General features: G+C 43.2%; 1 long non-coding RNA gene and 1 other non-coding gene across 2 annotated transcripts; both read left to right on the forward strand.

Moving 5' to 3' along the window:
* The first annotated feature begins 668 nt into the window (after window positions 1-668).
* Window positions 669-730, forward strand: LOC115933845 (U7 small nuclear RNA). Its single transcript, XR_004069692.1, has one exon. It is a non-coding gene; the product is annotated as a U7 small nuclear RNA (small nuclear RNA).
* Window positions 731-6,021: 5,291 nt separating this feature from the next.
* Window positions 6,022-17,836, forward strand: LOC129532049 (uncharacterized). Its single transcript, XR_010129540.1, has 2 exons — window positions 6,022-14,320; window positions 15,123-17,836. It is a non-coding gene; the product is annotated as an uncharacterized lncRNA (long non-coding RNA).
* The last annotated feature ends 4,379 nt before the right edge of the window (window positions 17,837-22,215 follow it).

The raw sequence follows: 22,215 nt of genomic DNA on the forward strand, positions 1-22,215 counted from the left end.
CAGCCCCATGGGAATTCCATCTGGGCCGCTTCTACCCCTTCACCTTGTAGCTTGCAATGGATGGGACTTTCTTGGGCCCAGCCCTTTTGTGGAAGCACAGCCTACCCTAGCGGAATGGCAGTTCCCACGGAAGCTCAGCTCTGCAGTGCCCTTGTGGCAGATTTAATCCCCCCAAAACCCATGATAAACAAAATATCAAAATCCTAAGTAAAGACAGAACTGACATTACAGATTTTTCCTTTTCCCTCAGGTTGCAATAAAATAAATTTAAAAATCAGTGCACTGGCACTGATCCTGTCCTTATTTAAATTTTTGGAATTTTGCTCACCATGGAAATCTCACATTAACTATTTTTTTAATATTGCATTAAAATATTGACGCCTGAGTACTTTGGGTGCCTTTAAAATGTTTGCCTCCAGTAGAGTGCCTCATTCACCTCACTCTATCCCGCCTGGTTGCAGAGCCACGGTAGTGAATGGTTTACCCTCAGATAGACAGGGGGGTCCCACCAAGCCGTTTCCTGCTGTCCCACTGCAAGATGCATGACAAACCGCCCTGCACCTGAGGTTATTAAGACAGACTTGGGAGAGAAGACGAGACCAGGCAGAGAGACAAAGACAGAAAAAGAGACTGAGGAAAACTGAAGGACAAAGGCGGAAAGAAGTGGAGAATATTAAGAACTCTTTTAGAATTTGTCTAGCAGGTTTTCTGGTTTCTACTGGAAGCTTCTTACCCCACCTCGCCGCCCCCGCCCCCATCCAAAAAGAAAAAGATTAAAGAGAACAGAATGGACTAGGGTCCAAGCTGGTGACTGGGAGTTTATGTAATGCCTTTCTACCGCTGATGCGGCCTTTGTCCCTGCTTTGCAGGCTTCCCTTCAAAGAACTAATATTTCTAATCTGCCAGACACAGTGGCAGTGTTATAGAACCAAACTCTCCCTGCACAATAAAACCAGATACTCACACCAAGCTTTCTGCCATGGTAGAAAGGAGGGTGGTTACTGCGGAGCACTAAGCGAGGAGGACCAGGCAGCTAACTGCTCAAGATCTGGCCTCCTGGATGGCTCGCAGGCCAGTGTTTTTAAAGGCAGGGGCAAGTTTCAGGAAAACGGAATCTACAGGCAAAATCCTAAATCAATACACAGAGGTTACACATTGGTGTAAGCTTAAAAGGATGGGACATCTTGAATGGAGGCTCACAGATCATGGGTAGATACCAAGATCTGGTTTGCAATTAGTTAAGTAAGAGAAGCTTTGTTTAAACATTAGGGCGTCAGCAGCAATACCCAAAGGATTATAAATCATTCTACTATAAAGACACATGCTACTATAAAGACAAGGGGAACATCACACACCGGGGCCTGTTGGGGGGTTGAGGGGCAAGGGGAGGGAGAGCATCAGGACAAATACTTAATGCATGTGGGGCTTAAAATCTAGATGACGGGTTGATGGGTGCAGCAAACCACCACGGCACATGTATACCTATGTAACAAACCTGCACATTCTGCACATGTATCCCAGAACTTAAAGTAAAATTGTAAAAAATAGGGAGTCAGTAGAAAAACATTAACTTGCTAGGGAGAGTGACTTTCTCGAAGACCCTCACAAAGAAACTTAGAACAAAGGACAATAGTTGAACTTTAGTTTGTTTCTCCCTCATCTGGGGTCTCTATGCCAGCTGATCCATTCAGTGGGGGTCCTCAGGGGAGTCCAAGCTTCTGAAAGGCAACTCAGGGACATATGTTAAGACATTATCTTTAGTTTCTATGGGGAAAACAAACATCTCTGGAGCTTTAAGTCCCTTGGCTATTATTCTTAAGCTACTATCCTTGTTTAACAAGTTACTTAATTACCTCTGGGGCTACCCAGATCCCTGTAATTTCTCTTAAAGGAACTTTGGGATTTTCCTTATTTCCATGCTTGTGGGTTTGCAGGCCCCTAAAAGGGAGAGGGGGGTTGTTCCATCTCAGCAGGACTAAAGTGTGTAATTTAGTAGCTTCTGAAAACCAATCCACTGTTTATCTTGGATTATCTGAGGAGTTGAAATAATCTCTGTGAGGACAAAAAGCACATATTCCTTTACAAGCACATTTGACATCATCTTCAGGATGCATGGCAACCCTGCTCACCTCCACCCAGGCAATGACCTGTAAGCAAAGGCCAAGGTGTAGAGGAAGATGGTCCTCCCTACAGAGGGTGACTTTCTGTGTAATTATGAAGTGCATACCCTGACCGTCTCAAAACTGGCCCAGTTTGAACAGTAACCTGTGTGATCACCATACATGATGGCTGAATGAGTTATTTGAGCCCCAGAGCAATCCCTTGGGGGCAGGCAGAACACATAAAATTGTGCCTATTTTATAGATGAAGAAACTGAGAATCAGAGAGGTTCCAATCCTGTCCAAGGTTGTAGAACTACTAAATGGAACAGCCAGGATTTAAAGATTGATCTACCATGCCATGCAACTGCTATCCAGGTTCAAGGAACAATGGAAAGCCAGTAGGCTTCAAACCAGGTCACGCTGTCACCCGGGTCAACCCACACATCCACCCTATGGCACCAACCGCACACACAGGCGGGAGCTTTGCAAACCAGAAAAGGGAGGTAACTGGCAGCTAAAATCCAGCTCAGGTTGTCAAAACCCAATGATATTAGTGGTGTCCCTCTGCTTTTCAGGTGGTAGATTTGTGATAAGAAACCAGAACAAACTTTCTCTTCTACTGAAGTCTGTGTCCCACAGCCTGGTGCTAAACAATCCCCTTTCTGGCCAAGTCCATTTTCCACTGTTGAACTAGAGTCAGAGCAGAGAATGAGATAAGATAAGGCAGGAGAAGTGGGTAAGGATCAGATCATCTAAAGTTTTGGCCCTGTTAAGGATCCCAACAGCAATGGACAGCTGTTGAAGAAATGTTATGTAGAGGGGTGATATATGAAGAGCCAAGTGTTTGGAAGATGGCGGGGGTGAAAATGGAACAAGAGTGTATGCATTCTGGCAGTAGAGGAGAAACTGACCAGATTTAGTTAAGATTGGCTCTGGGAGGGAAGAGAAGGAGGAAGGGGATCAGAATGCCTTAGGCAGCCAGGTGCGGTGGCTCACACCTGTAATCCCAGCACTTTGGGAGGCCGAGGCGAGCTGATCACCTGAGGTCGGGAGTTCGAGACCAGCTTGACCAACATGAAGCAACCCCATCTCTACTAAAACTACAAAAATTAGCCGGGTGTGGTGGTGCATGCCTGTAATCCCGCTACTTAGGAGGCTGAGGCAGGAGAATCGCTTGAACCCAGGAGGAGGTTGCGGTGAGCCAAGATTGCGCCATTGCACTCCAGCCTGGGCAACGAGAGTGAAACTCCGTTTCAAAAGAAAAAAAAAAGAATGCCTTAGGCTTCTGCATGGAAAATGATGCCTTTCATGTAAGCAGGAGCAAGTGTCGGAGGGCCTCAAGCCTTGCATTTTGTCTTGGATAGTGGGCCAGATTGGAGGTGCCTTTGCAAAATTCATGTTAGTACCTGTGTAAGCAGCTGTATACTGAGGTTTAAAGCTCAGAGGAGGAGTCTGGGCTGGAGAGTAAAAGACATGGTAAGTCATCTGCATAAACGTGGTCACTGCATTTTAAAACAGCTTCTAGGTGCAGGTTCATTCAATGCTATGGCCTTCAGCAGGGGTTGGGAGCATTGAGGAGGATAAAGCCTGGCTCATTTCTTTGCACAAAATACAGCCAACCCAGGGAACTGCAATATCATTTGGAAGTTAAAGGATTTACCCAACAAAATAATATCTTCAAATACTCCATTCCCTTCTCTGTGCTCAGACCAATTGGTTTCTTACAGTTGTACTGCCCACCACCTCACCCACCACCCTGGCTGTCCAGACCCCTTGACCCCTAGTTAATCTCCTGCTGGAAATTCCTCCAGCGGCTTTTGTTTTCAAAGAGCCTGCATAGCGAATCTGAGAGCCAAAGGAAGCTCTGGAGGTGTGACACACCCAGCATCTCTCTGCAATGGCGACACCTCCATCAGTGGCTACTCAGGACCCAGCCTGAGGCTGCTGTGGGGTTGACAACACCAGCTCATTTAATCCTCACTACCTCCTGGGAGACCAGGGTTATCCCCATCTGAGAGATAGGAGCCCTGCTCAGTGATACAGTAGAACCCAGTCTATGAAGGGAGATGGCATGAGTGAGTCGCCGGGGAAATGGGCCAGCACAGCCAGTCTGCAGGGAAGTATGAAACGCCCAAATTTATATCTTCGGCCTTGGCTCTGCTTTCAAAAGGAATGTTTTTGCTCTCATTTTCAAAGGGAATTTTTTAGAATTATTTGCTGTAAAGCTTGTAAGCACTTTACCCAGGAATGCAGGGTCCTTGTTACCCAAATATGTTGGCACCAAAAAAATAGTCCACTAAAGGTAAATCTGCTTAAAGCAGGAACTGTAATCCATAGGCAACAGTGGGGAGAAAAGCTTATATTTAGACTTTATTTTGAAAAATAAAATAAAAAACTATGAAAGCATTTCATCTTATGTTCAATAAAACCTGGTTTATAATTATAATGATCCTTTACTTCTGTTTGGGGGTTTTCCTTTTTATTATGAATACTTCAAGCAGAACAGAAAAGAGAATGAAACTAGATTTCACAGTTATTAACATTTTTCTCCATTTACTTTTTTTGGCTAAAGTATTTTAAGGTAAATTACAAGTGTTATGACTCTTCAATATGAATCATTTCAAAAAAATGACATTTACCTACATAAACACATAGTCATTATCGCAGATAAGATAATCAACAAAAAAATTCCCTAATATCATCTAATACCCAAACCACATTTAAATATCCCCCAGTTAGTCCCCAAAAGGTCATATAGTTGGTTTTTTCAAACATAGAACCAATCAAGAACCACTCATTGCATGGAGTAGCTATGACTTCTAGGCAATTTTTTTTTTAAGGTGGAGTCACACTCTTGTCACCTAGGCTGGAGTGCAGTGGCATGATCTCAGCTTACTGCAACCTCCGCCTCCCGGGTTCAAGCGATTCTCCTGCCTCAGTCCCCCAGTAGTTGGGATTACAGGCACCCGCCACCATGCCCAGCTAATTTTTGTAGTTTCACCATGTTAGCCAGGATGGTCTTGAACTCCTGACGTCAGGTGATCCACCCACCTCGGCCTCTCAAAGTGCTGAAATTACAGGCATGAGACACCACGCCCGGCCGAGGCCTTTTTAATGTAGATAATCCACTGCCCAATATGGTAGATGCTTCCCACATGCCACTGTCTAAAGTCATTGATAATCAATAAATAATAAATAAATAGCATTTAAAATACAGCTCCTCAGACTCATAGCCACACTTCCAGTGCTCACTGGTAGCACTTAGATGATTGAGTATTTCTGTCACCACAGAAAATTCTACTGGACAGTGCTGATCTGGAACATTCACCTGGCCCTAGGGGGTACTACATGGGGTACTACATAATATTGACCTGGTGAAGACATCAGGCCAGTTGTTATGTAGAATGTCCCCTTCTGGATTTGTCTGATTCTTTCTTCACGGTGTCATTTAATTTGTTCCTCTACTCTGTATTTCCTTTCAACTCCAAGTTAGAGCTCATGAGTTGATTACATTTAACTCTTAGAATGAACAGGGAGTCAAGATATGATTTTTTCTACAAAGTATGTGCAGACAGTATTGAGTGCGACCAAGTGTTCCTGGCTTCATGTTCAATTTGTCCTGTACAATCATACCCTATCCCAGGCCTCATGGCTTTGATATTCAAATTGTTCTTTTTTTTTTTTTTTAATTGAGATGGAGTCTCACTCTGTCACTCAGGCTGGAATGCAGTGGCATGATCTCGGCTCACTGCAACCTCCACCTCCTGGCTTCAAGCAATTGTCCTGCCTCACCCACCTGAGTAGCTGGGACTACAGACACATACCACCATACCAGGTTAATTTTTGTATTTTTAGTAGAGACAGGGTTTTGGCATGTTGGCCAGGCTGGTCTCAAGCTCCTGACCTCAAGTGATCCTCTCGCCCCGGCCTCCCAAAGTGCTGGGATTACAGGCATAAGCCACAGTACCTGGCCAAATTGTTCCATTCTGATGTGCCTGTTCCACAGAGGATTTCACCAAAGTCACATTTAACTGCTTCAGAAAACTTTGCACCTTCTACAAGACCCTAATTTAGCTCAACAGTATATTTGTACCATGTGAGATTATCAGCGCACGGCGGGGCAGATAACTGGTGGCCGGGGAACACTCCGCACAGCAGTGAGTGGCTTGAGGGAGCCTGGGGTCATACATGAAGAGCCAGCAGGGGGCATTCTCACCTGATGGCAACTGCGGTTGCCTCATGCACGCTCATAACTGTGGGCTCTCAGAATTTTTTTAAATGCCTCATTTAAGGACTTCTGATAAACAAAAGTTAAATTTTAAAAAATAAACTGTGGGAGGATTTTTTTATTATTTATTTGAGTTTTTCATTTTCAAATATTATTTAAATGACTGAAATGGTAAGAAAAACAGTCTCAATGAAGGTTTAAAACAGTACACAGGACTGACTGATTAAATAAACTATCCTTCATCCACACAATGGAATATGGAGCAGCTATAATTAGGAATGAGAAGTGTCTCTATATACTGATATGGGGAAAAATAAATAAGCAAACGAAAGAAGCAAACAGTAATATTTATCACTGGTAATTTTTAGGTAGGTGATGGGGAAATAGATGACAGAGAGGTAGCTAGATAGTAGAGCATTAGTCAGCTGGGACTACCACAACAAAACACCATACACTGGGTAACCTAAACAACAAGGATTTATTTCTCACACTCCAGGAAGCTGAAAGTCCAAGATCAAGCTGCCAGTAGATTCTGTTCCTGGATGAGGGCTCTCTCCCTGGCTTGCAGACAGCTCACTGTGCCCTCGCATGGTGAAGAGAGAGAACAAGCAGGCTCTCTGGTGTCCCTTCTTATAAGGACACTAATCCCAACATGAGGGCCCCATCCTCATGACCTCATCTAACCCCAGTCACCTCCTGAAGGCCCCACCTCCTAATACCATCACACTGGGGCTTAGCACCTCAACATATGAATTTTGGGGAAATACAATTCAGTTCACAGTGGATAGATAGATATTAATTGATATTATCAAAAGAAACCATGGGCAGATAAACCCAAAACCAAACTGTTTTAATGGTTATCTATTGGGAAGAAAAAGAAACAGGGTGAACGGGAAGTTACAGAAGCAAGATTTCTGTGACTGTCACTGGATAAATAGAGAGTTTGGGAGGACGATAAGTATTTTATGTGATTTTTAAAAATTAAAGTAAACTGAAATGAATGAGCCTTCCTGCATATAAAGTGTGTGGCATAACCACATAAAGCAAACAATTACTTAAAGTGGCTTTAAAACACAGCATTTTGACTATACATCCCAAGTGAGAGATATGCTACGGACAATAAAAAAAGGAAAAGAAAAAAGGGAAGAAATCATAAACGGCATTCAGTAGCCATATATTAGTATTGACATTTTTATTAAATGACTATGTTTCCATCATTGGGAACCATAATTTTCAGCATAAAAATGACATAGCATAAAATCAAGGAAGTTTAAGTAAAAATCTTGTACTCTTAAAAGTGAATTGGGAATTGCAGTATGAACTCACATTGTGTTTTACTCTTTAAAAAAATACATATTTTCTAGTTCTGTCCACTGAAAAGACCCAGAAGCAATGAAAACCCAGTAACAATGAGCACACTTCCACGGCTGAACTCTCTAGATAACATTTACCAATGAAATTGGCTGATTCTAAGTCTAGGGCAAAAAATGTACAAAAGGAGACTGGATACAAGTCTCTTATTGTACCAGAAAGTGAAGGAGAAATCAAAGACTAATGAGGTCACGTTAAAGTGATACAGGACGACACAGGGCCCGCCTGCAGCAGCTGGTCAGTAATGAAGGGATTAATCCATGACTGCAAGACTCGTAGGGAGGAGGGAGTGGGGACTGCAGGGAGGGTCCTAGTAAAAGCAGGTTGGGCCTCGATGAGCACAGCATGGACAGTGCGATTTAAATCCCATCGCTTGTGGGCAGAAGGAGTGAGGATGCCAGAACCTAGTTATCCCCCACCATCCCACGCTTTCCCAGGAGGCGGCGGCAGGAAGTGCAGTCTACAGTAAGGGAAAGCCGCCGGAGCTGGAGACAGGCTGAAAAGAGCAGGTAACAGCCCACAAGGAGCGGGGGCCCTGGCTGTCAGACTCAACTTGCAGGAGCGTCAAGTGCAGGTGTGGTTCAAGAACCGGGGCCGCTTGCTCTGCGGTAGCAACGGCACATAACCGCAGCGATGACCAGGGCAGCCAAGCCAGCAGCCGGGACCCCGGGATGCTCTTGGCACGTGATCCGACTCCCCTGCCTTTGCGGGTCCTGTACTCCCGCGAGGTCCAGGATTGTGTAGCCCCTCCCCAACCGGCCCTTGGGAATCTTCGCAGCAGCAGAACTCGCTGCCTCCAGGTCCGACCAGACCTGCATAGGTAGAGAGTCCCCGCACAGGGCGGCCAGCAGAGCTACCCAGCTGCCCCAGGGCCTCGGGACCCCTGGGCCTGGGATCCAGGCCAGACCCTGACTCATTCGGTGACCTCACAGGACTCCTCCAACCCCAAGACCCTTTCAGGGACCCTGCCTCTAACTCCACGACATGGGAGGCAGGGGCGGGCCTTTTGCAGGGGAAGGACTCCCCCAGCAGGACGTTTACTGAATCTGGAGGGAGTCGCCCTGCAGATATCCCGCGGAAGCCGGAGGAGACCCAGGAGCGCCCCACCGGCTAGCTGCGCCTGCGGGTGCCCAAAGCGGTGTCCGGGCCATCCTCACCGCAGTGACTCCTCCGCAGTGACTCCTCCGCAGTGACTCCTCCGCAGCGCCAACGCACTCCATTTTCCTTCCACCCTGCCGGTGGAGGGCGTTTGCTTGTTCTCACTCTGCAGCCGCAGCCAGTGGCGCCGCTACGAAGGTCCCCGCCTCGCCATCCGGGTCCTGCCTGAGCATCCTTATTGGTGCTCAGGGCTAGGCGTGCATTGCTGCTAGGGGCGCAGAAAGGTTTATCGTCGGTGGATGCTGCCCGGGGCTTGAGTGGTTTTTAGAGGTCTTGAGTGGCTCACTCTCCAATCAGCGCGTTCTAGAGACAGCGTGGTCAGCGTACTTGCTTACTTTCAGGATTGCGAGACGTCTTTAACCCTTGCTGATCGGCTGACGCTGCAGCTTCCTGTGGCTTCCTGCTCATTTCCCGGAAGATAGCACTGATAGGGTATTGGAAATCCTTATGTAAAGTATCTGTTCACTGTTTTTGCCCATTTTCTTGATTTATTTGAACTGATTCTTCTATTCTTTTGAAGTTAATGTGTTGCAATTTTCACGTCTATGTTGTTTTTTCATTAGTAGCATTTCTCAACTCCTTGATTTCTTGAATTTCATGTTGTCTATTTCAGTATGTCTTAAATTATCTGTGACGGTGGACCAGTTTTGGTTTGTCTGTTTGTTTTATTTCAATCAATGGCACATTGAAATGCTCAAACATTAAACTGTTGAAAAAATTTAATGGCATTCGCAACCTAAGCCCACTCTCTCCCGCTTTTTTTTTTTTTTTTTTTTTTTCAGAGTCACTCTGTTGTCCAGGCTGGAGAGCAGTGGCACAATCTCAGCTCACTGCAACCTCTGCCTCCCGGGTTCAAATGATTCTCCTGCCTCAGCCTCCCGAGCAGCTGGGACTACAGGCACGGCACCACCATGCCCGGTTAATTTTTGTATTTTTAGTAGAGACGGGGTTTCCCCATGTTGGCCAGGCTGGTCTCGAACTCCTGGCCTCAAGTGATCAGCCTGCCTCAGCCTCCCAAAGTGCTGGGATTACAGCCATGCGCCACTGTCCCCAGGCTAAGCCCCATTTTTTTAATCAGTAGAGTAAGCAGACATAAAATACATTGAGGCAGGGAGGCAGGCAGGCAGGCAGGCAGGAAGGGAAGGAAAATACACTGTCAAATTGACATAAAAGTTTCTGAAAGTTGAGTTTTCAATGCATTTACTTGCCCAATCACGAACTGAAAACAGAGTGTGCAGATGGCACTGGTCTCAGGTCTCTCAATACAACTTTAAAAATACCTCAGTTTATCTTATTTTCCCGTTCTAGAGTTAATAATACTTTTTATCTTTCTTGTTTAAGAAATTTTTCACTATTAAAAGGTAGTAAAAAAAACCAAAATATCAAAGATACTAAAAGATATCAAAGATATTCAGCTTTTTCCCTAAAATCTTTAGCTTTACCTTCCATATTAAAGCCTTTAATACATCTAGAATAGATTATGACATGAGTTGGGATTCCAGTTTTTTTCCCATGGATTTCTATTGTCAATTTATTGAGAAGCTTGTAATTTACAAGATCATAAACCAAAGGTCTATTAATGTGTGGGTCTGTATCAGAAGCCTATATTTTGAGTCAATCATCTGTATGTCTATGATCAAAAACATGCTGCTTAATTACCATAGCTTTGAAATAGGTCTTGATGTGTGGTGATTCAATTCTCCCACCTTATTCTTTTAAAATGTGGCTTGGCTTGGCCTTTTGCATTTCCGTATACATTTTTGAATGCATATATGTATACACACACACACACACACACACATACACATACTACACATACACACACACACACACACACGATTCAATTTGAAAGGGCTCCCACTGCCCTAAGATGGGATCATTGAGCACCAAAAACTCAAGTGATTGAAATGGAATGAAGCATAACAGATATATAAAACTCCATGAGTTATAATAACATTTCTAAAACTCTTTGGTCATCACTGGAATTTGTTAGGACATTAACACATTACTCTAAAATTGGTGAAGGGACAAAAATCAAGCATTCATTCTGTCCTCCTCTTCAAAATTATATTTTAGAGGGGCCAAAGAGTTGATAAGGTAAAAAATTTTTTAAGAGACAGGGTCCCACTGTGTTGCCCAGGCTGGCCCAGGACTCCTGGGCTCAAGGGATCCTCCTATCTCAACCTCCCAAGTAGCTGGGACTATAGGCGTGCACCACCACACCAGCCAATTAGGTAAACTTGATGAAGAAGCTTGCAATGGGGGGACAGGTGGACCCCCACTTGAACCTGCTAATCAATCTTATCATCACTAAAAGTAGAACAAATATGATGAGTCTCACTGATGGGACCCATTAGAAAGTGACAGCGCCGCCTAGGAAGTGTTCTTGCCTTAAAAAGTGAACCTAAATCTAATCAAGTCTCTGGATCTAACCACCAATTTATAGGAAATATGAGGCACAGCAGAATAAGTATTAAAAGCCCTCTAGGCTGCAATCAGCAAAATCCAGGATAAGGGCCATTCTACAGATCCAATGAACCAGTTTCTCCAGTGAACCAGTGGCATCTACAAATAATAAAGAATAAAGCAAAAAGAACAAAGGATATTTAAGATATACCAAACAATGTATGGGTCTTGTTTGGATCTTGATTGAGACAAAATAACTCTGAAAGACCTTTTTGAGAATTTGAATGTTAATTGTGTACTAGATGATATTAAGAAACTAATTTAATGTTGATAGGTGTGATAATGTGTGGCGGTCTTGTTTTTAAAATGCTCTAGTTAATTAAAGATACATACTGTGGTATTTACAAGCAAAGTGGCATACTGTCTGGGATTTACTTGAAAAGACTCCAGTTTAAAAAAAATAATGTGAGAGAAGAGGTAGGTCAGGTAAAGATGACAAAATGTTCATAATTATTGAAATTGGGGAATATGTACATGAGGTTCTTCATTACATTATCCTCTTTTGTATATGTTTTAAATGTCCCATATTAAAAGTATTTTATTGTTTTTAAATTTTAAAATCTATAATTTCTTTTTTTTATTTTACTTTAAGTTCTGGATATATGTGCAGAATGTGCAGGTTTGTTACATAGGTATACATCTGCCATAGTGGTTTGCGGCACCTATCAACCCATCATCTAGGTTTTAAGCCCCACATGCATTAGGTATTTGTCCAAATGCTATCCCTCCCCTTGCCTCCCACCCCCTGACAGTCCCCAGTATGTGATGTTCCCCTCCCTGTGTCCGTGTGTTCTCATTGTTCAACTCCCACTTATGAGTGAGAACATGCGGTGTTTGGTTTTCTGCTCCTGTGTTAGTTTCCTGAGAATGATGGCTTCCAGCTTTATCCATGTCCCAGCAAATGACAGGAACTCATCCTTTTTTATGGCTGCATAGTATTCCATGGTGTATATGTGCCATATTTTCTTTATCTAGTCTATCACTGATGAGCATTTGGATTGGTTCCAAGGCTTTGCTACCGTGAATAGTTGTGCAATAAATATACGTGTGCATGTGTCTTTATAGTAGAATGAAAGTCTGTAATTTCAAAAGGCAAATAAGATACTAGGACAAATATTTGTATTTTATGTGATAATCACAGGTTAATATACATTCTAGATATGGAGTTCTTATGAAAATGTTAAGATACAAGTGAACACTCTGAGAGAAAGATGGGTTAAGAACCTGAAAAGACAATTTACCAAATCACAAATCACTAATAAACTTTAAAAAATTAAAGAGAGTCACTAATTATTAAAGGAATCAAATCAAAGGAGTGACAAAATATTATTTTTAGATCATTGCAGTGTAATGAGAAATAAGCACTCACACATTGCTGGCTGGCTTGTTCCCTTTCTGTAAGCTTTTTGGTGGATAATTTGGCAACGTGTATCAAAAACCTTTAAAAAGATGTACTCTGGGCTCCTGGATCTAGAACTGAGGCAAGAAATATGTTTCCTGGAGCATCTTATAGTGCCAGAAAGTAAGAAAATATATATATATGCCACAATGATGGGGGCCTGGCAAGGGACGAAAGAGTCAATTGAAAGAGCTCCCATTGTGAAAGCTGGAACAATTTAAGCAAAAAAAAAAAAAAAAAAAAAAAAAAAAGCATTCAATTATAACCCAGAGTATAAGATCAATAACCCTGGGTCCATTCTGATATATAAATGAACAATTGAATACATAAATAAATGAGAGATAACAGAGAAAAATCACGCAGACACATTCCAAAAAGTTTGCATAATACCTCTGCCTCAAGAAGATGGAACATTAAGTTCCCACCCCATAAGTGTGGGTGTGCGTAGTGACTTCCTTCCAGAGAGCACAGGGTGGAAAGGGGTAGAGAGGGAAAAACTAAACACTATCTCAACCAGGTGACCAAGATCAACACCAACAGTAAAAAGCCATGTTGACACTATGCACCCTTGATAGAAGGGAAGAAAATGTTAACTTTGCCTCAGTGGTCTTCAATCCCAAAACACCAAACCCTAACCTAACCATGAGAAAAAACACCAAACAAATCCCACTTGAGGAACATTCTGTAAAATGACCTGACCCTTCAACACTATCAAAGTCATCAAAAGCAAGGGAAGTCTGAGAAACTATCACAGCCCAGAGAAGCTAAGGAAAAGTGATGACCACACATAGTATGGGATCCTGGATGGGGTCCTGGGACAGAAAAAGGGCATTAAGGAAAAACTAAGGAAATCTGAATAAAGTATGGATTTCAGTTAATGATAATGTATCAGGGCCCAGCGCAGTGGCTCACGCCTGTAATCCCAGCACTTTGAGAGGCCAAGGCAGGCAGATTGCTTGGGTCCAGGAGTTCGAGACCAGCCTGGATAATATGGTGAAACCCCATGTCTATAAAAAATATAAAAATTAGCCAGGCATGGTGGCACAGGTATGTAGCCCCAGCTACTCAGGAGGCTGAAGTGGGAGAACCACTTGAGCCGAGGAGGCAGAGATTGCAGTGAGCCAAGATCGCACCACTGCCCTCCAGCCTGGGCAACAGAGCAAGACCTGGTGTCAAATAAATAAATAACATATCAGTATAGGCTCATTAATTGTAACAAATGAATCCTACTAATATAAGATGTACATAAGAGAAGAAACTGGATGCAGGTTATATGGGACTGCTCCCATACCATCTTCATAATTTTCCTACAGATCTCAAAGTGTTCTAAAATAAAATGGTTACATTTTTTAAATGTATGCCCTTTGTTCCAGCAATTCCATTTTGGAAAATTTATCCTGAGGAAATAAGATATAAACAGAGAATAACTTACAGATGTGACGTTTGTAATAGTTAAAACTGGAAACAGCACAAGAGTGGACAATAGGGGATGAGAAAGCCACACAGCGCATAGAAGATGATCAGTCTGAAGAGAGGGTTTTCAGACATGCAATTAACTGCTATTCACTGTACTTCATTTGAACTGCAAACTAGCAGGTAAGTGTTAATCCATATTTTAAAATATACAGTAAAACATAGATAAATGGACCTCAAAGAACATAGAGGAGATATTTACCGAGGCTGTCCTCACTTAGGGCATTTTCTGGTTTTCCTGGAAGGAGCAAGCTGAAATGTACAGGAAGGAAATAGACTAGTTGACTTGAGTGAGTGTGCTCACAGCTCACATCGATTCTCATTGGTCAGTGCTGGAGCTTGATTGTCGCTGCCTGTGCTGTTTTGGTTGTTGAGAACTTTTAAAATCACTTCTGCAAGAAGGAAAAAAGCATATTCATTTTTTAAAAATCATTATAGTATTTAATTCTGTGCCAACTCCTCCAACACATTCGAGATAAATTTTTTTTTTTTTTTTTTTTTTTTTTGGAGTGCAGTGGCACGATCTTGGCTCACTGCAAGCTCTGCCTCCCGGGTTCAAGCCATTCTCCTGCCTCAGCCTCCCGAATAGCTGGAACTACAGGTGCCCACCACCACGTTCGGCTAGTTTTTTTTGTATTTTTAGTAGAGACAGGGTTTCACCGTGTTAGCCAGGATGGTCTCGATCTCCCGACCTAGTGATCTGCCTGCCTCAGCCTCCCAAAGTGCTGGGATTACAGGCGTGAGCCACCGTGCCCAGCCCAAGATAAAATTTTATTTGTGAATGTTCCAGGCAACTTCACAGAAAAACTAGGGAAATAGAAAAATCAAGTGTACATTCCTACAGGAAGCCGCAAGCCTGTGTCCTCAGGCAATGTCCCCCTCCACTACCACCCCTCTCGGACCCCACTCTCACCAACACTTTTAGTCTCTTTCCCCAGGAAAAAAGAGGTCAACTCGGAGGAGCCAGGGATTCAGCCCACTCTGGACAACACTCAGAGCCATGGCACCTACCTGTATGAAAAAAATTGTTAAGCAGCTGCCACTCCTGGTTACTGGCCTCTGCTCGGTGACTGATGCACTTCTAACATCCTTGTCCCAGGAAAAAGACCTTGTAATGGAGAAAAAAGATGGCAGGGATCCTTTCCACGGAATTTCGGCTGTTGTCTAGTGGACCTTCCAGGAATTGTCTGATTCTATGGGAGTGCGCAACTTTGACTGTTTAGTTGGGCCAATTGGCAACACTGTAGAGACGGAAACTAATGTGTGGAGGGCTGAGGGTGATACAGACATTTTCTGTCCGTGGTAATGCAAAAGGTGTTCACAGCAATGCAAATGGATTTTATCCAACAGGGGAGATAAATATTTGAACGGGCTCTCTTGTTAATTAACTAGTTAATCAAAATATTTGACATGTATTCATTGTATATTTATAGGGGAGTCATGATCCTACCTTTTTGGAAATGACCCTCTAGCAGTTTTATTGGTCCTATGAGATACACAGTAGATTCACCAGCCAGAGCCAGATGAGCCGCACAGTTGCCAAAAGGCACTTCAGATGCCACCAGAGCCTCAGCTCTGTCCTCCCTCACCTCCCAGGGTGACTTCCAAGCAGCCACAGAACTTTAATTTTACTTACTCTCTGTTTCTCTAGTTTTATTTTTCTAATCTTTACTGAATTTGTGTCTGTGGTTTTATTTCTGGTTTATTCCTGACTATAAGTTATTCCTTATTCTTGACAACAGTGATTGAGAATTTGGTTTTTGGCCTGACCATTTAGTCATCTCTGTAGATGGATGACATAGATCTAATTCCTTTCGAGTAAGAGACAACAGGAAATCCGGTTTGTTGGTCCTTTCTTGTTTGTTTATTTTGAGCTCCAGTCAGTTAGAAATTTAGTGCCCGCTGCAAAGCACAGCGCTTTGAGACTTGGGATTGGTAAGAGGGTGTGTTGCTTACTTCTGGCCTGTGGCTGAATTTGCAGGGCCAAAGCCAAAATCTCTCCATATGTCTTGATCTGTGATCCATGTGTCTGCAAGTCTATAACTGAGAAAAGCCTTGATTCCTTGATATGTGAGTGTGAAATAAATTAATAAATTAGTTATGTCTCTTAAATCAAAGGAGCTCTGTTCTAACTAGTTTATAGGAAAAAAGGCACTTATATATCTTATATATCTCATATTTCTAGCTTCTAGTGCTTTCAATGTGTTAGGCTTTTTAAAATATCCTTCATACAGAAACTGCTACCTTAAATACATTTTATAAAACCAAGTTCCTGTAACTAAGGTAAATCTGTGGCAAGTCAAACTAGCTTAATAATTTTGGTTTTTAAAAAACAGATTGGTCTTGTCTTTGATTTACAGTGTTAAGTATAATTCAATTGTGTATTTGATCGAATCTCTCATGAAGAGAATAATCTGGTCTTCTTAAATAGTTTATCAAAAAGATAACATTAGTCTAATACAATGTCGCTATTATGAAAACTGAATATTGGTATTACTCTAAATTGAATCACTATTTAGACACATCTGTTACCTCAACCTATGTTTTGTAGTATAATTTATCCAATTAAATAAATTTCCAAGATCTTTAGATAACTTAGAACCTGGAATCTTCAGATAAATCAGAACCTGGCCCTGAATGGAGTTAATTAATAAATAATCATCAGATACCTAGATAAACGAAGTAAGATATAACACTAAAACATGGATTGCTAAGCCTACTTTTAGGCTTATCCACTTTTGCTTCTTATTTTTATATTCTGCAGAAAGCCTGGATCTTTGAGTTGTGTTGATGGACATATTCATGTTTGCCACTTGAAGGAGTAAGAGGCCCGTGTGGATCTGGAGGCAAGTGGCTGTGCCCTCCTGCAATCTGCTCACCTGCAGAAATGCTCGCGTAGGGCAGCTCTCAATTTTCTGCCACCTCCTCAGCTTTTTCTGTGAAATAGAAGTTGGTTACTTTGGATGAAAATTATCTTTCATATAGGTGGTTGGTACACGAAGCAATAGTGACAAAGAAATAAAACTCTGTGTGCGTGCTTCTGTTTTGTCATGCAATGAAAAGTAGTTTTGTTCCAGAATATGAATGAACACAGTGAATGAAGGTCTAAAGAAGTGAATGTTATTTGCCTTGGTTTATAATACCTGAGTCTGAAAAGAGATATGAAGTATCTTAGATCTTAGCAAAGTTTCCTCACTTTTGATGGGCTTGCCGCCTTGGCTTACTGGTCACTGCCTTCATCTACAGCAGGGGTCCCCAATCCCCGGGCTATGGTCCAGCAACAGTCCATGGCTTGTTAGGAACCGGGCCACATAGCAGGAGATAAGCGGTGGTTACAACTGCTCCCCATCACTCACAGTACTGCCTGAGCTCTGCCTTCTGTCACGGTGGCATGAGATTCTCACAGGAGTGTGAACCCCTATTGTAAACTGTGCATGCAAGGGATCTAGGTTGTATGCTCCTTATGAGAATCTAATGCCTGACAATCTGTCACTCTCTCCCATCACCCCCAGATGGGACCATCTAGTTGCAGGAAAATAAGCTCAGGCCTCCACTGATTCTATATTATCGTGAGTTGTATAATTATTTCATTATATATTACAATGTAATAATAATAGAAATAAAGTGTACAATAAATGTAATGTGCTTGAATCATCCAGAAACCATCCCCCCACCCCAGTCTGTGGAAAAAATGTCTTCCATGAAACCAGTTCCGGGTGCCAGAAAGGCTGGGGACCACTGACCTGCAGCACAAATGCTATTCTTTACCTTCCTTGTGGTCTGCCTGACAGCAAAAGTGTGTGTCTTGCCAGAAAAATTTCTGTGCCTTATGCTGACTTTATTCAGTCCTTGAGTATTTAAACAAAACAATACAAAAACTCACTTGTGAAAGAGATGATTCTTTAAACTCATGTCACCTTCTGTTTACTTTTACATTTGTTTGCATTACTAAAAGAGTAAGCAAGAATTATTTCTTCAGCACCCATGATACACTCTGAGTCAAGTGCCTAAATCTTCTCTGACAACTCTTTTGATTTTTCCTTCTAGAGATCAGATCCTAAATATAGAAAGAGTAAAAGAAAACTTTTTATCTTGAACTAAAACATTCTTTTAGTTCAACTTCCCAGAGGGCCCCTGGAAATTCACGAGATTTGTACTTTCACCCTATGAAGCAAGAGCAAGAGAGGCCAGAAGTAATTATGTTTGTTATTCTTTAATCAGCATCTGAAGAGATGCTCAGCCTCCCTAGGTTAAGTTTGTATCAGTAAACTCATTATAAATATTTCAGACACTGCACACTTTGTAGGAAGGCCCTGAAGCTTTGCCAGTGCCCTCGTCGCCATCCATTGTATGCTTTACCTTTAGTGAGACACTGATCAAAATGCTTATGAAATAGTTTTTTCCCAGTAGAGAATCTTACTTTCCTGCGGTTGCTGTAATAAATTAACCAACAGTCAACTACCAGTAGTTTTGTATTTACTCTGATGTGCACCTGGGACTCTGCTGTAAGCCACTGGTGAGCGGCTGTGCCTTCCACAAGGGGCAGCCTCGGAGGCTCAAGAGGACGTTCAGGGGCTCTAAGCTGAGGATGCTACAGTGAATCACCTCGTGGGGACACGCTCCTGAGCGGACCTCACTTAGGCCACCTTCAGATCATCCATCAGACGGAGTCATGACTTCTAGGCCTCTAAGCTCAGAGCAGAGGCTCCCTAAAAGTTCTCTCTTGACTGGATCCAGAGAACAGGAATTATTACTTAGGATTGAATGAGGCAATTTTGTCTTGGTTATTTTTTGGAATATTGCTGATGTTGCTTTGATGTTCTTTCATTTCTAGATCTGTGAGGAAGCTCCTTCTCTTCCTTTTTAACCTACAATTTAATAGACTTTGCTTTTGTCAATTGAAAAGAAACATTTGTAAAATAGTTTCTTATTTTCACTAATCCTCCAGAACTCAGAAAATGACTTAGTCTTAAGTTTTCATGGAAATATAGTTATTTTCATAAATTCAATGGAGAACTTTTCTTCTTTTGCTGGGATAAAACAGCATTAAGCAATAAGGGTTATTGTGGGGTTGTCATAATTGGAGGTGAGTCTCATTTAATCAGGTGGGATAAGCCACTTTTATGCAGAATTGATGCCACAAAGCTACTGCAGGAGAACATGCTGGGCCCTTGAGTCCTAGCCTCACAGGTGGTAGGAAAGGTGGTTTCCTGCAGGCCAGGAGCAAGCATCAACTGATGTAGGGAACTTTGACAAGCGAGGAAGCCATCCAAAGTTACAGATACATAGGTGAGTTCCTTGAACTCGGTTTCCCAGCAGATAAAAGAGGCTTTTAAAAATCCCAGCTAAGATTTTCTATGCAGACAGGAGCGAATTCCAGGGCCATGGCAGTTGCTTAATGCTGCACAGCACTCTAGATTTGAAAGCTACAGGCCAGGTGCGGTGGCTCATGCCTGCAATCCCAACACTTTGGGAGGCCAAGGTGGGCAGATCACTTGAAGTCAGGAGTTCAAGACCAGCCTGGCCAAAATGGTGAAACCCCCATGTCTATTAAAAATACAAAAATTGGCTGGGCATGGTGGCGCACGCCTGTAATTCTACCTACTCAGGTGGCTGAAGCAGGAGAATCACTTGAACCCGGGAGGCAGGGGTTGCAGTGAGCTGAGATCATGCCACTACACTCCAGCCTGGGCAACAGAGTGAGACTCTATCTAAAAAAATAAGAAAGCTAACCCAAGGAGGTCTGGAAAGTCTAGAACATTCTCACTGCACCTGTGTAAATAGGCCAAGCTGACACCCATTGTCTTGTGATCGAGAATCATTTTTGGAGACTGTTGTGATCCTGGGGCAGGGAGACAAAGATTGTTCAGTTGTTGTAGGCTTTACATGGACAAAAAACTCAGTGTCCCTTTGATGGATTCTGGGCAGTGGCTAGGGACCCTCAGGGATTGTCGGATTCCGTGGGGACACATGCCTTCAATTCTCTGGGCAGGGTTGTTCTACAGTTCTGCAGAGACAGCATCAGCTCGTGTGGGGCTGCTGAAGATGCAGAAGTTTCCTGTTCCTAGCTATGCACATAATTCTGGGCCAAAGCAACGCACATGCATCTTGTCCAGTAGAAAATATAAACGTCTGTACATCCAGTTCTCATTTAAACTGCCTGTAACATCTTACCGCTTCCTTGTTAGTTAAATAAAATGTGTAGCTTTTCTCTTTGTATGAGATGTGTGCGTATATATACGTATATGTATATGTATAATTTTTTTTTTGAGACACAGTCTCACTCTGTCACCCAGGCTGGAGTACAGTGGCACAATCTTGGCTCACTGCAACCTCTGCCTCCTGGGTTCCAGTGATTCTTGTGCCTCAGCCTCCCGAGTAGCTAGGACTACAGATGCACACCACTATACCCAGCTAATTTTTGTATTTTTAGTAAAGATGGGGTTTTGTCATGTAGGCCAGGCTGGTCTCAAACTCCTGGCCTCAAGTGATCCAGCCACCTCAGCCTCCCAGAGTGCTGGGATTATAGGTGTGAGACACTGTGCCCTGCCGAATGACTTTACTTTTTTTGAAAATTGTCCTGTAATACTTCTTACTTCACACAACAACCCTGTCAGTTAAGTATTATGGCCACCATCTTATAGGAAGAAAAACTGCAGCCCAAGGCAATGTCTCACCTTAAAGGCTAGATGCTTCCAGCTGGAGAGCCCAGCTCTTGACAACTCAACATCTGCCTCCAAGTTCCTGGATGCAACCCAAATATCTGCCTTTTCATTGGCCCTGTGCCCTTGTATCTTCTGGGATCATCCTCTTCTTTGCTCTCAAATAAAACTGCTCAAGGTACCTTCCTATATATTGTGAGGACTTCAATTCCTGCCCCTCTCCCTCCTAGGACCTTTTCCAGGCAGGGCTGGGGAAGGTTGCATTTCTCCCTTTGCTGGGTCAAACCCCTCTCCTCTCCTGTAGCAACTCTCCTCTTGGCTCTGGGTCAGACCTAGTGTGGAACTCAGCCAACTCCTGGAGTCCTTCGAAGGAACACAGACACGCGCAGGGTGTAGGGTTAAACGTGGGATGTTCAGCCCAGCACAGAACTAGAAGTAACTTACAACTGAGTAGGAGCTGTGGGTGTCCTACAGACTCACCTGCCGTTTGCTGCCCAGGAGATTTCTCGAGGCTTGGCCCATCTTCAGGCCTGGTGAAAGGCCATCTCCTCAGGCCCCTCTCTCCCTCCACACTCTCCTCCTCACGCTCTTCCTACCCCACCCCTTTTTGGGGGTCCTCCACCCACCTCCCTCATCTGTCCCCCACAGGCAGGGCAAAATTGTCATTCCTTTTTCAGATACAACAAGTCGCCTCTTTGGTTTCTCCCACCCAGCCCATGGGGAGGGCGGATTAGCTTTCAGAAGCAATCGTGCTCTCTAAGGTCATTTTTTTCCAACAAATGACCTTGTGACTCCATCAGAGGAATGTTTTGCTTCTTTCTATTCTAATCCACTCCAACTTCAACCTGTAGGCCACTTTTCGAACAGAAATTTTCTTATTATTACACAAACACCAAATTCCCTGACAGAAGATCTTACCCCATTAGCATGGAATGTATCTGAGCAACACTGCCGCTAGCCTGAAGGTGTATCCCAGCGAGGAAATTCTGGAATTTTCTGCACAGCCACAGCCTTTGTTAGAATAAGGACACACACATGGCACTCCACCTCGAAAGATGCTCACATTTGTGTGGATGCTTTCTGCTGGCTCAAAAAATTATGGACACACATCTTAAAATGTGAGATCCCTGCTGTGGGACCTCATGGTCTCTCATAAAATTCTTGTGAACAAAACAGAGAAAGATTAGCAGATTGCAGGACATCAAGGAGACATTAGACTAGCTGGGTGTGGCGGTGGGCACCTGTAGTCCAGCTACTTAGGAGGCTGTGTAGGGAAGATCACATGAGCCCTGGAGGTTGAGGCTGCAGTGAGCTACGATCACACCACTGCACTCCAGCCTAAGTGACAGAGCAAGA

This window comes from Gorilla gorilla, chromosome 11 (genome assembly GCF_029281585.2).
Source record: "Gorilla gorilla gorilla isolate KB3781 chromosome 11, NHGRI_mGorGor1-v2.1_pri, whole genome shotgun sequence".
In the NCBI taxonomy this organism is placed as follows: Eukaryota; Metazoa; Chordata; class Mammalia; order Primates; family Hominidae; genus Gorilla; species Gorilla gorilla.